The sequence below is a fragment of the Pollicipes pollicipes genome, unplaced genomic scaffold, assembly GCF_011947565.3.
Source record: "Pollicipes pollicipes isolate AB1234 unplaced genomic scaffold, Ppol_2.1 Scaffold_6052;HRSCAF=7182_pilon_pilon_pilon, whole genome shotgun sequence".
Classification (NCBI taxonomy): Eukaryota; Metazoa; Arthropoda; class Thecostraca; order Pollicipedomorpha; family Pollicipedidae; genus Pollicipes; species Pollicipes pollicipes.
The window spans coordinates 19,931,109-19,945,960 of NW_023596805.1; the positions used below are offsets into that span (position 1 = coordinate 19,931,109).

Genomic DNA, 14,852 nt, shown 5'->3' on the forward strand with positions numbered 1-14,852 from the left:
GGGCGCGGAGAACCGGAACCGGTCCGGCAGCGAGAGACGGCACCGGTCTGGGAGTGGCGAGGGACCGTCCGAGAGCCGGGACCGATCACAATTTTCTTGAGGCATGAAGCAGATTAGCACGTCTTGCGACGCCGAAGCTGAGCAAATCACATGAGGAGGTGAGGACTGATTTTTGCGGCAGAGCTGCGTGAAATGCACCCACGCCCTGCACGCGACGCGAGCCGTTATCCCTAGGCCTGCCCAGTTGCGAAGCCACGCATGGCTGACTGGGATTTAGTCTGCTTTCCTCCAGTTTTTTTTGTGATCAAAACATGAAAGTAGCTCCGCCCCAAAAAGTCGCTGTTGTTTAGACCCAACCAACCTCATTGGTGGTTGCACCCACTGCATCTGATCTATACTGTAAACGCTTCCATTTCCCGGTCAGGCCTGTAGTGTTGTTACCTCTCGGTCCGGCCTGTAGTGTTTTTACTTCCCGGTCCGGCCTGTAATATTCTTACTTATGGGTCTAGTCTAGAGTACCTTTACCCTCGGGTCTGTCCTGAACTATCTTTACCTCCGGTCCTGCCTGTAGCACTCTTACTTCTGGGTGTAGCCTGGAATACTACCTCAGGGTCTACCCTGAAGTGTCCTCACCTTCGGGACTGGCCTGTAGTGTCCTTAGCTCCGGGTGTGGGCTGCAGTGCTCTTACCTCTGGTTCTGGCCCACACCGCGGTGCCGCAGGGCGAGTCATCTTCCACTGGGATGGAAAACGCTAGACGTAAATCACACCCAACGAGCTTCCATTGCGAGCCTCGACTGACTGTCAACAACATTTAACGGAGAGGCGGGCGGTCTCTGCAAGCGGCAATCTGACCAAGGTCTCCGGCAGTCGAAGGTCGAATGACCGGCTTACAACCTGCTGTGGACAGCTTTTTGCCTGCTACTTGCTTTTTACATTCAAAATCAAAGGCACCACAAAAACGTCTGGCCGAGTCCAGCAAAAAGCGCCTGCTCCTCGCCACACTTTCGCCACTAGATCCCACGTCAGATCAGCACCAGCTACACAGCAGCTCTGAGTGTCGGGACCAGAGCTGACTTTAGGAGTCTGGGTGCCCTGCTTCCGATGTGTACCAGGGTGTATCGCCGCCGCCCTGGTACACCGGTGGTCAGGGCGAGTCGCCGCCGCCCTGGTACATCGATGATCTGGGCGAGTCGCCGCCGCCCTGGTACACCGGTGATCAGGGCGAGTCGCCGCCGCCCTGGTACACCGGTGATCAGGGCGAGTCGCCGCCGCCCTGGTACACCGGTGATCAGGGTGAGTCGCTGCCACCCTGGTACATCGATGATCAGGGCGAGTCGCTGCCGCCCTGGTACATCGATGATCAGGGCGAGTCGCCGCCGCCCTGGTACACCGGTGGTCAGGGCGAGTCGCCGCCGCCCTGGTACATCGATGATCTGGGCGAGTCGCCGCCGCCCTGGTACACCGGTGATCAGGGCGAGTCGCCGCCGCCCTGGTACACCGGTGATCAGGGCGAGTCGCCGCCGCCCTCGTACACCGGTGATCAGGGCGAGTCGCTGCCACCCTGGTACATCGGTGGTCAGGGCGAGTCGCTGCCACCCTGATACACCGGTGTACCAGGGCGAGTCGCTGCCACCCTGGTACATCGATGAGCAGGGCGAGTCGCTGCCGCCCAGGTACACTGGTGATCAGGCGAGTCGCTGCCGCCCTGGTACACCGGTTATCAGGGTCTGTCGCCGCCGTAGCATTCAGGGTCTCCTGCCTCAGCACCTGTTCAGTGCCCATTCAGCCAGGACACCCAACCTCCCCACGATCGGACTGCCAGGGAAGCTTTATTCGTCATTGTGATCCTCGTTTCTTCACCTTACCGCCGGTAGTAGGCCTATTGTGTCGATAATCTTATTTGCACTTTGAATGATGACTAGTTTAGCCCAACTAACGACAGCTGGTGCATTAATTGCAACCCTCAGTGACTCCGCTTCATTGGTTTGTTGGCCGACCACATCCCTGGATACATACTTAGTCGTTTAATCGTACGCACACCTCGCTGGGTACGTCAGGATGCATGGTTAAGCGGCCTCCTTGTGACATTAGCTCAGCGTAACTAGGTAAATCCCCCCCTCCCCCTCCCTTTGGCCATTGTTTATCGCAGTGATACGGTATCACTGCTGCTAAAAAAACGTCCAAAAAGCTCCCAGGTTTATTGCTTGATGAAGCCGGACCTATTCCGTGTAGCATATCGCCAAAACCGAAATGGAGACGACCGAGCGGCAAATTGCTAGCGTCAGACGGAGCTATTGTGAGCATGCACCGTCCAAATGCCAACACAGCTGATCTGCACGTCAGTATCAGAAATATACCAGCAATTAAAGCGAGCGCTATTTCCGCAGAGCCGCCATTAGTAACTGGTCGTCACGAGGTCAGTGCTCCCGCGGATGACCTGTGTCTTGTGCCCAGGCCCGCTCCTGCTGCTGTCTTCCGCCGGTCCAGATCCCTCTGCCCACGCATGCGTATGGCATGCGTATGGCATGCGTATGGCACGCGTATGGCATGCGTATGACATGCGTATGGTATGCGTATGGCGATGTGTATGGTATGTGTATGGAATGCTTATGGCGTGCGTATGAGATGCGTATGGCATGTATATGGCATGCGTGTAGCATGCGTATGACATGTGTGCGGCGTGCGCATGGCATGTGTATGGCATGCGCATCACATGCTTATGCGCCCGGGCGTCATTATCGCCCGTGCGTAGGTGCCATTCTCTCACTCGGGCACCTCCAGTCGGGAGGCTGGCGCTCGGCGCGGCGGCGCGGCCGCGGCCAGGACCGGACCGGCGCATTCCTGCACGTCCGAGCACGGGCGGGCGCGGATTGCGCTGCTCGGACGGATTTGCGTCACAAAGCTGGGTATCATTGCCATGCATTGCTGCACCACCTTAGACATCACATCAAGCCAAGGGGCAAACAAGGGCGTGTTCACCACGGCGATGTCTGTCGTTCCATATCGCGTTAAGTGCGCCCCTCTCCGGTGACAGCCAGGAAGCAGGCGTCTCCACACGGCTAGGTAGTGTCAGAGGGTGGCAGCAGTTGTCACTTGTCATACGATGAACGCGGTTTGTGCGGCCGGCGCAGTCCCTGACGGGTGCCAGTTGGTGCAATGGTGGCGCCGATGCGTGAGGTCTCCCCAGCCGGGAGCCACACGCCGCACCCGCCTCTCGCACGCCCGCGGATGGACTCGCTCTCGTCAGCCGTCCGTCGCGAGAGTGTTCAACCACCTCAGTCCAGCCTCAGTCCAGTCTCAGTCCAGTCTTGGTCTCAGTCTGATGTTGGTCGGTTAGTGGCCACGAGCGCGAACCACCATTCCTATCAGGTTTTATAATGCGATGAAGCCTTGCCGCTGCGCGGACTTAAACTTAAATTTCGTATTCATGAGACATGCTGAATCGGCTTTCTCAGACCATGCAGCACAAGGTGGCTCCATATATTTGCCTAAGCTCGAACGCTTCAGTTCCTAAAATGAAAGCAATGGGATCGGAGCGTGCTTCGTCCAGGGTACATTTCGGCACGACTCACGCGACGGGCGGTGTGGAGTGCTGCGATTCACCGGCACACTCTGCGATGAACCGATAGGTAGATCGATAGACCGATGGACGTGCAGAAAGACTGCATTACGCAGCGCTTACCGCTCGCGAGCGACAAGGCGGCTTACCTTTTTTGCGGTGGCATTTGACCCAATCGCAAAAGTACTCAGTCCATGTACGGATAGAATGCAGTTGTTCGGCCGGTGCGGAGTTGCCGGCGTTCCGTCCGACTGGTCTAAGGACTAAGGAGCGGCCCCCTTAAGGTTAGGTGACGTCAGAGGTCATGGCGGACCGTGCCGAGTATTGCGGCACGTTAAGATTTTGCCACCGAACTCTGCCGTTGATTTGGAATTGCACAATCGGATAGTAGGGGTCAGGTCTCACACAATACAAACTGCTAAGCGTGAGCTCTGATTCCAAAAACACATCCATTCTCAGGATATGGATTAGATTTTTAAAGAAGTCGAACAATACGCAACGCTATTGATCAGAATGTCACGCATGTGTAACATGACCTAATGAGATGATTGCGAAATGAATTTGGTCTTCTGCGAGATTCTAATATCTCCAGATGTTTTCGAAGGCCAGGAAAGGCCTTTTTGAAGTAGTGGCAGCATCACAAACGTATTTGCTATAAGTCAACTTCGTCATTGTATAATGCATCTCACTCATCTCCTTCACAGGTGAAAGGTTCCCTTTACTTAGCATGCCGTGACCCAGGGGCAGTAGTATCCGTCGCGACATCGGGAGTGAAGGGCTGGACAAGGCAGTGGTGCTGCGCGCTGCCTTGATCAGCGCCACTGTTTTGCATTACACGGAGGCCGTGCCTGGGTATCCTGGTGGCTGCACCTCCGATGCTGCTGCGCTGCCATCGTGATATGCCCGGCCGCAGGCAGAGGAGTGGCGCGAGCTGCGAAGGACACAAACCCGACTTGGGCAGCGGTGGGTCTGTGCCGACAGCGGTGGGCCTCACTCCCGCTCCTCACGCATTTCCGTGTTCCCAGTTATGCCGAGAGCCCTTCAAGGCCCCCACCTTGCTTTGTCTTTTGTGAGAGAATGGCATGTCATGCAAGCAAAGGCGCACCGACCCCCCCCCCCCCTCACGGGTATCAATTTGCATTCTTTTAGGTGGAGAACTGCCCGCCCCAAGTCCAGTTTGGTCGCCCCACGATAAGTTTGCCCTTTTCTAAACCTTCTAAACCTTTCTAAAGTAATAAGTACAAGCAGGACATTAGAAATGGAAACTCAAAAGCATATCAGTTTTAAAGGAGACTCTACTAATTGTTTCACAGGTGGAATGAACACAGAAAATGCAAATTCCGATGTCATGTCCAGTAAGTGCAGCTAACTGAGCTAGTCACACTTTTCAAGTCACACTTTTCAAGTTTCCCGTTCGTACCCTGTCTGCATGTTGCATCTTTTTGATTACACGTTTACAAAGTCTTGTTGACTCTTGACTAGCTTTTTGCTATTGTCGGGCTGTTTTGGCATTAATTAGCGATGCTCCAGGTTTTGTTGTCTGCAGCAAGTTAGCCTATTTTTCCAGGACGCCTTATCGGAAATGGAACACAGGCCGGCCTTTTACTAGCAAACAAAAACGTGACCAAGTCATTTGCCATCTCCGCTGTAAAGAAACCTTGAAATGTGCAGATCTTCACTTCGACTTTTGCCTTGAAACCTGACGATCGACACCAGCCGACTTAACCAATAGCAGTACTCGTCTGTCAATGACCACCAAAGCAACACGAGACGTGTCCAACATGTCCAACGCGGCTGCTGCGTTGTAACCTGCATCCCGTCCTGCGGCTACCAGCCTGAGATTGCCAAGACAACTTTAAATAGTCGTGAGTATCAGCTTACTCTCTTTGTTTCCGAAGGCGTCCACGTCTAATAACTCCTGAAGCCACAAACGCCGTCGCCTCGTCGATTGCCGAAACCAGGTTTCGACGATCGACGTCAAACAAGACAACAATGACACCCGACGGAGACAGAGCGAGAAAACGCATTAGAGCAGGGATGGAGTTTCCTATTCAGATAGGAAGAGCGAGGACTCCAACTCCATAACGTTGATAGGAAAGTGGGTCAAATTTGGGGATAAGCCTGTTGGCTAGTGTATTTATGGCTATTTTTTTACGACCCAATTCAGCCCCAATCCTATCCTGCAGAGCTAAGCCGCTGTGGTGGGGGCTTAACAACTGGGACACACGGCGGATGCGCCATCAGATTACTCCAGCGTCGGGTCCGGGACTGAGGACCCATTTCCGAGCAGGGATAAAACCGGGACCCGCCATTTGCATTGGACAAGGCCCCGAGTGAATGAGGGCCCATGTGTCAAGAGCCCGTTACGCCGAACTAGAGTCTCTGTGCCAATGATTGGACCACCTGCGGCGATAATGAATTTTGTCGCGACATTGGGGTCTCCTGTGCCGATCCGGGCCCAAGGCCGGGTCGGTGGACTTCAGAGGCTTGTAGGGGATGGGTAAGGCAGGCAACCAACGTATAATTGATCTCTCTAAAGGATTCCGTCTCAAACCGGGGGCCCCGCTCCTGTGTTGCCAGCATGGCAGCCGGCAGGCACTCTGCGCTGTAGTGGAATGGCCCTGAAATCCTTGACCGGAAAATCTACTCCGCCCCTCATGTTTTATCCACTGGGTCCCCTGCTCGGAAATTGTGAGCTTGCCTTAGTGTTCAACCGGGTGATCAAAAAGAAAACCCCTGACATAGAGAGGACGCCCATACTCGTTCAGAATCAGCTCGAATCACATCCTTGGTCCCGGCTGGTCTTTCCATAAAATCCATCTCTCTTTCTTGGGTTATATTAGCTGTTTTGTTAACACATCACCCTGGTCCCTGGACCTCGTGCTTTTTCGCGAATTAAAAACATTAGCTCCTGGTCCCTGCCGGTTTCCTCACAAACACCATGCATAGCACGGGGATCTCATTGGCTTTTCGCAAACGCCAGACCTTAGTTACCGTAAATTATTTTATAAACACCACGCCCCGGTGCATGGCTACCACCGGCATTCTGTTTCCAACAAGCGAAGTGTGCTCCAAACTTCTGTTCGGCTTTTGCCTTTATTCTTGTCAGCTTTTTGTCCTCCGACGTTTTCCAGATTCGACATTTATCTCTGTCGAATTTTATCCCGTTTGACTTTTCGCCTGACGGCTTTGTCCGTTTTGATTTTTATTCCGGTCGACTTCATTCATTTTGGCTTTTTGTGCTTCGCGCCGTTGCTTTTCCGATTTGACTTTGGAACGTGTCGTCTTTTTGCCGTCCGGCTTCTTCGGGCGACTTTTTCCATTCGACTTTTTGCCCGAACACCGCGGTTTGAACCCAACTGCACTCCGAGACAGGCACACGCCATTGTCAAGAGCCACATGATGTTCTGAATTTCTTCTACAAAGTGCTTCCTAACAGGGTCGCTGACGCCAAACCGGGAATGTTAAGCAGCTGAGTATTGCCACTAATCGTAGCTGAGAGGAAAGGTGGAGCATTTCCAGAGTTTTCTTATGGTGTATTACAGGTTAGCAGTACTCAGATAGCTCCGGAGGCGGACGAACGTCTCCGGTCGCAAATAATTTTTTTGTAAATGCTTACTTCCATCATGGTGTCGCCTACCTCCACCAGACGGCTGTAGCGATCTATGTTATCTGTGTATCAGGCCAACTCCAGAACCCTGTTGCGAATGCGGTATTGACTGGAAATGAGCTACTGCTCTAGTTCCAATTTTTATAACGGGACCCTGAGCCTCTCAGGTCATAACTATATAGCTCTATAGCATACAGTATATATTGTATATAGTGATGGTAGATGCAAGTCGAGCCGATGATGATTTGGAATGCAAGAACATTTTTCTGAAATTATTGCTGAATGGCTTTGACGTTCCACTTAAGATGGCATCTTATCAAAGCCTTTCGTTGAAATCCTCACTCGCCACCACAAGGAATTAATTCACCATGTTTGCCTCGACCTTATTCCACTGAAGTTAACGCACTCGTTCAGTAGATGGGGCTGTGTTGTCTCGGACATACTGTACAAGACTGACTATCTTATTTCGATACGAAAACGTTATTTCTAATATCCCAGTCGGGCCGAAGCCCTGCGAGCCGGATTTCGGCCCACAAGACTGGGGCGCCGTTGTGCAGTCGCTGCCCAGGGCCGCCGAGTGATGACGGCCAGCCGGCGGCCCTGGCGGTCGCCGACCGCCTCCTCGGCGCGACGCCGCCAAACTACGCAGCACGCGCCCGGCCTCTCCGCGAAGGAATGCGCCGCGGGTGTCGCCGGCGCTGCCGACCGCAGTGGCGGCCAGCTCGGCGGCGCGCTGCCGGTGCTGCGGCGGGTCACAGCGCAGCAGCGAGGACTGACCTACTGACGGGCCGGGCAGCCCTCCCAGCTGACCTCTCCTGGACGCTCTAGGTCAGGAGTTCGGCGAGCCACGGACGCTCCTGCTGACGGCATGGGCAGTCTTCCAAGCTCACCTGACCTAAACGCTCTAGGTCAGGAGTCCGGTGAGCCACGGACGCTTTTGCTGACGGCATGGGCAGTCTTCCAAGCTCACCTGACCTAAACGCTCTAGGCCAAGAGCTTGGCGAACCACGGACGCTTCTGCTGACGGCATGGGCAGCCTTCCAATCTCACCTGACCTAGATGCTCTAGGTCAAGAGTTCGGAAAGCCACGGACGCTCCTGCTGACGGCATGGGCAGTCTTCCAATCTCACCTGACCCGGACGCTCTAGGCCTTTCACGCTCTCGGTTTTCTTCAACATTTCTGAGGCGTATAACGCGGGATTTTCCTCGCTTTGTGCGACTGAGGCGCTAACTGAGCAATTTGCGACCAGGCCAGAGATTGAGACGAGAGGACCAGGCCAGAGATTGAGACGAGAGGGCTAGGGCATAGATTGAGACGAAAGGACTAGGGCCGAGATTGAGGCGAGAGGACCAAGCCTGAGATTGAGACGAGAGGGTATGGACACTGATGCGACATAACTAAAAAGAACTCTGCTAAACGGGGGAATATCGGGTAATAGCGGACACGTACGAAGCATTTCAGCTGTTTTGCCCGTGATGGTTTCAGTGGGATGGACCCGATTGTTTTGTGAAGGACATCTCAATTTGCCAGTGTGGTTGCCTGCGCTGTCTTAGTTCACTACGTGGAGTCCCAGTATCACGGTTGTCAGAAGTCTATTTTCTTGTGGCATCGGATCGTATATGCGATATATCATAGTATGTATCATTTCACGTATATATATATATATATATATATATATATATATATATATTGTCTATCAGGCACTCGCATATATCTTATCGTGGGCTGTCGGCAGACACCTTAAGTCCTGGTGTGCATAGTCTGGTATGGTAGAGCCTTTAGTATATTCGTATCCTCATCTTGCTCAGGACTTTAATCACTAGGGCCTGGTGTTTGTAACAGAACTGCTGGAAGCCAGGAAACCAAGGTCCAGTGCTTATCGCAAACGCACGGGAATCAGGTATTAGACTATGATATTTGTGAAGGAGCTGGTGGAAACCTGCCCTGCAAATATTGGTTTCCCACGCTGCTGCGCTGGAAACCAATGTTTGTATTTGCCAAGAACCAGTGAGGAGCAGGAACCAGGGCGCTGTGCTAGGAAGGCGGCCAATAGGATCCAGAAACCAGGCGACGAGGCTTAGGAAATAACCAGCCCCGTACATAGATTCAGATCTCATTACCAGAAGGAGAGCTTGGAACCAACAACCAGCACTGGAAAACAGGCCTGTGTCTCCCCAGCACCAGGACAACGAAAGAAGCGGCATTTGTTATGGGATTCTTGATAGGGTCGTGACAGATTCGTCCACGCGTGTGCCGCCCCCTGCCGTGGTGCCTGTGTTGCTCGGGAACTTCCTAGACAATAGCTAAAGAGCTCGTGGACCTATGTAAGGGGTAGCGGTGTACCCGCGACAGATGGGCCACGTGATAGTCTTGGGCCAAGCTCCGCGTGGTTTCGGTCGTGAGAGCTCGAAGGCTAGCTCCCTGACAGGAGCTTTTGCCGAGCTCCGCGTGGTTCGGTCGTGAGGGCTCGAAGCCTAGCTCCCTGACAGGAGCGTTTGCCGTATGATCGTGGGCGGGTCCAAATTAGAGGGCACAGAGGCGAGAAACACCAAGACTCATTGAATCCACGGGCGCACCCTAATACGATCGGCAACACTCCGTCTCAAGCCGGGCGTAAATCATTGAGACTCGCCGGTTTCAAGTTCTCCTGACCACTTGCTGGCCGATCTTTTGTCCCAATCGGCGTTTCTCCACTTCAGTGCTTTCTCCGTTCACTTGCTTTCCAGCGTTAAAAACGCTGTTGACTTATGTATCATCCCGACTTTTTTCCGAAGTTAGTCTTATCCCGCCGACTTCTTGTCCTACGACTGTTTCCGATTCGACTTTTATCCCTGTCAATCCTAGTCCCAGTCCTATTTTTTTCCTTCGGCTTTATTCCCGATTCCACTATTATGCTTGTCGACTTTTATGCTGTTTCACTTTTGTTTCCATTTGTTTCCTTTCCGAATTGTATTCCTATCAACTGTTTATCCACTATCCCTTTCGACTACTTTCGTTCGACGCTTTCCATTCACCTTTTTCATTCGAATTTTGTCCGGACCCCTGTTTCCCCTGCGGACGGGAATCCCGTAGTTTTCGGAACAGTGGGACAGCACGCGATAACATGATAGCCATACTCCCCGGAGTTCAGCGCTAGCGTCGGACTGCGCAGCGAAGCCGAACCGGGAACAGACCGGTTGCAAGAAAGCTTTCCAAGAACACTGCGCGGCACAGCCACGGCATTAGCAAACAAGTAGTATGAGGCGAGGTGCTTCTGCGACGGTGGTTAGCCTGTTGCTCTGGGTGTTGGCACATCGCTTTCTGTCGTAGTTTGCGGCCGCGGGTGCGGGAAAACCCACACGGGCCCCGCCTGGGAAAGAGGTATCTCTAACTCGACAAGAGTTCTTGCTCAGCTTCGTAGAGACCTTGACCTAAAAAACATAAATGAAGAAATCCTTGCAGTTCTTGAATGGTCAACGCTCTTGCGAGAATCAAGGCTTGTGCAAGCAGGTGAGAAAGAAATTCCTAATTGTGCTGATTCTCGTTGCAAAAGTCAACTGAGGTACTTGCCAGGCGTTGCCAGTCTTCGTCTAGTTAAAGACATTCACCTATCGTGTTTTATTGAACTCATTCGTTGCCTCTGAAACCCAAATTATATATCCTAGTTTCCTTATCCAAGGCGTACATCTTTTCCGGGTGTTTGATTGGCAGTGAGATATTCGTCTTCATAATACAAGCTTTTGGTCCTCCACAAAGTTGGGTAAGACGGACAAGTCTCCCATTTTTAAGAAGTGAAATTCTGCCTTTGGTCGTTTTCAGGCACTCTGTACATTTGCATCAAAGAACGAATAGAGGATGGAGAGGTCCATGCCATGGGTGTTCCATAGGAGGCAACGTCTTTAGAGGTTCTCATACCCCCAGCACCTGGCCGGTGGCGGAGCTCCTGGGTCGCAAGTCTTTAAAGATTCTCATACTCTAACACCTGGCCGGTGGCGGAGCTCCTGGGTCGCAAGTCTTTAAAGGTTCTCATACTCCAACACCCGGCCGGTGGCGGAGCTCCTGGGTCGCAAGTCTTAAAAGGTTATCATACTCCAACACCTGGCCGGTGGCGGAGCTCCTGGGTCACAAGTCTTTAAAGGTTCTCATACTCCAACACCTGGCCGGTGGCGGAGCTCCTGGGTCACAAGTCTTTAAAGATTCTCATACTCCAACACCTGGCCGGTGGCGGAGCTCCTGGGTCGCAAGTCTTTAAAAGTTCTCATACTCCAACACCTGGCCGGTGGCGGAGCTCCTGGGTCGCAAGTCTTTAAAGATTCTCATACTCCAACACCCGGCCGGTGGCGGAGTTCCTGGGTCGCAAGTCTTTAAAGGTTCTCATACTCCAACACCTGGCCGGTGGCGGAACTCCTGGGTCGGAAGTCTTTAAAGGTTCTCATACTCCAACACCCGGCCGGTGGCGGAGCTCCTGGGTCGGAAGTCTTTAAAGGTTCTCATACTCCAACACCTGGCCGGTGGCGGAACTCCTGGGTCGGAAGTCTTTAAAGGTTCTCATACTCCAACACCCGGCCGGTGGCGGAGCTCCTGGGTCGGAAGTCTTTAAAGGTTCTCATACTCCAACACCTGGCCGGTGGCGGAACTCCTGGGTCGGAAGTCTTTAAAGGTTCTCATACTCCAACACCCGGCCGGTGGCGGAGCTCCTGGGTCACAAGTCTTTAAAGGTTCTCATACTCCAACACCTGGCCGGTGGCGGAACTCCTGGGTCGGAAGTCTTTAAAGGTTCTCATACTCCAACACCTGGCCGGTGGCGGAGCTCCTGGGTCGCAAGTCTTTAAAAGTTCTCATACTCCAACACCTGGCCGGTGGCGGAGCTCCTGGGTCGCAAGTCTTTAAAGATTCTCATACTCCAACACCCGGCCGGTGGCGGAGTTCCTGGGTCGCAAGTCTTTAAAGGTTCTCATACTCCACCCTGGCCGGTGGCGGAACTCCTGGGTCGGAAGTCTTTAAAGGTTCTCATCCCAACACCCGGCCGGTGGCGGAGCTCCTGGGTCGGAAGTCTTTAAAGGTTCTCATACTCCAACAACTGGCCGGTGGCGGAACTCCTGGGTCGGAAGTCTTTAAAGGTTCTCATACTCCAACACCCGGCCGGTGGCGGAGCTCCTGGGTCGGAAGTCTTTAAAGGTTCTCATACTCCAACACCTGGCCGGTGGCGGAACTCCTGGGTCGGAAGTCTTTAAAGGTTCTCATACTCCAACACCCGGCCGGTGGCGGAGCTCCTGGGTCACAAGTCTTTAAAGGTTCTCATACTCCAACACCTGGCCGGTGGCGGAACTCCTGGGTCGGAAGTCTTTAAAGGTTCTCATACTCCAACACCTGGCCGGTGGCGGAACTCCTGGGTCGTAAGTCCGACCCAGCCGTGGGTCGACCTCCAGACCCGACGCCCACCGCCGCCGGTGGGGCCCGCTGGTCTTGCATTGCGCCGCGGCCGCCGTCGGCGTCGCGCGGCGTCCCGGGCGTCAGCCGCACGTGACGTGACTTCAGGATCGCTCTCCTGCCCGGTAACGCATTCGTAACCAACTGGGGCTTCAGGGGCGCCGGGCAGCGGCACTGACGAGGGCGCGGGTGTGCAGGAGCACGCAGAGTGCCGTCGTGGAATATCGGTCTACGGCAGCCGCGAAAATGACACGCCTGGGTGACAGGAAGGACGGCTCGCTTCGATGACGACGGCTCGAAGATGACGATGACGGCGGGAGGACGGCTTTCTTCTTCTTCGCTCGCACGCCTGTGCTGTGAGGCCGGACCGCGGCGCCGCTCCTGGCCGACAGTGTTAGTCCGAGTCGACCATAAAGTAGGTTATGTGGGCTTCAGTGGTGGATTTAAGTGACAGCTTATGAATCCCAAACGAAGACGTTGACCTTTTTTGTATCGCTTTCCCCATGCTCCGGGCAAGGATCTGGTCTCGCCACTACCCTGCCTGGTTACGTCAAAATGTCTGACGTCATGCAATCAAAAGACAAATCAACCTGGCATATTGCCTTATGTCTGCATTTTAGTAACTCAGTAGTATAATATGCAAATGGCCGACAGCCTCACTAAGTTTCGCAGCCGTTGGCCGAAATTTCAGACGTAATTCTGACGTTTGTGAACCTGCACGTAACGGGGTCATGGATCTTGGGCTATCAACCGCCGCCAAACCAGATTGTGGTCATTGCCCAGTAAATCCGGTATCTGTCCGCACAACGAAGTCAACCACGCGGTTCCAGGTTGTTTTGCGCGGCGGGCTCGTCTGAAAAGCCTGTAGGCACCCTAGAATTTCTGGTGGCTGGCGCGGGTGGAGCGCTCAGCCAGAATACATTTGCCGGTGGGGGGGTGGGGAGGGGGTGGGGGGTGGGGGGATGGGGAGGGCCGCCGTTTTTCGGCGTGGAGCTAGCCACCAGTTGTGCTTTCCTACGACGTTATACCCATGAAACGAGGACACTCAAACAACATGTCACGATCTGTGTCCCGGATGGACTGTTGTCGGCGCGGTCTTTATCCCGCATGATCATACCTCGTGGATCTTGTATACCATGTTATCTCGTGCGATCTTCTCACCTCGACCTTTACTCGGTACAACTTTTAGCCCGCGCGAACTGTTGCTATCGATTTCCCGGTGGCTCACCCTGTGTAATTTTGTATTGTTGCGATCCTCAACCCATACGAATATGTGCCATGCAGTTACTTACCCGGCCGTTGGTTTATTATGTCATCAACTTAAGTGATGTTTAAAAGGGGCGTAAAATGGTGAGGTACTAATTAGCGGTGATTTTTCTGAAACCGACATTAAAAAGGAGTGAGCCCTGTCCGTACGTGCGTGCCTCCGAGGTGGTGGTCTGGGGTAGACAAGCTATATAGCATTGGCAAGTGGAATGAGCTAGCACTGAAAGTGGCACCCAGAGGAAATGTCACGGGAATTTTCTGCTCAAGGAGTAACGTTGAGAGACATGCGCAACGAAAATGTTGCTGACAAAACGCTAAAGTTCGAAGACGAATTAATTTACCGCAGCACAATTTGCCAGGATCCGATACCAGATACAGAAAATGGTGTCGAAAGCTGAAAGCCCATTGAAGAGCCCCATGGGACAGGTGAGCACCGTACCTGCTGATAGCAATCCTTGCTTCCAGCTGCTGCTCCTCAGGGCGAAGGGGCGGCCCAGCACCGGATCACAGCACGCCTCAAATCACGTCACTCGCGCACGCACACCAGACACGCTCCCGGCGCGGGCCGGCCCGGCAGAATGGTCCACGCTGCCCCGGCGCGGTACCGGCGGCCCCAAAAACCCCCGACGGTCCGGCGGCGTCAGGTACTGCGGTGTCGCCCCTCGGCCGACAGAGGGCCGGCGCTCAGTCCGGCGGCCTCAGTAGGTCGCTGACCGCCAGAGCAGGCAGGCCTCTCCGACAACCCTGGAGAAATGGTCAGGGTGAAAATCACTCTCCGCCAGGGGCGGCATAACAGAGAGGGCAGCCGAGGTAGATAGGTAGAGGTAGGTAGGCAGCCCCCCCCCCCTCCCTAGCATGGAGCAGGGAGGGGGAATAGTATGTTTCACACACCCCCCCCCCCGAAATTCCGCCACCAGCAAAAGGATGTTTGTGGCGGAGATTTATCGTAAAATCGGCGTTGAATATGGACCACCACTGTAATGGTATCAATTTTTGTAAGTGAGT

At 53.8% G+C, this 14,852-nt stretch overlaps 1 protein-coding gene across 1 annotated transcript in view; it reads right to left on the reverse strand.

The window, feature by feature from the left end:
- The window catches only part of LOC119104435 (glutamyl aminopeptidase), a 33,588-nt gene extending 19,176 nt beyond the window's left edge, over positions 1-14,412 (reverse strand). Inside the window, exon 1 of the mRNA XM_037228131.1 lies at positions 14,287-14,412. The gene's annotated coding sequence lies outside the window, so the exon portion shown is untranslated. The remainder of the gene's footprint in view (positions 1-14,286) is intronic.
- Between the last annotated feature and the right edge of the window lie 440 nt (positions 14,413-14,852).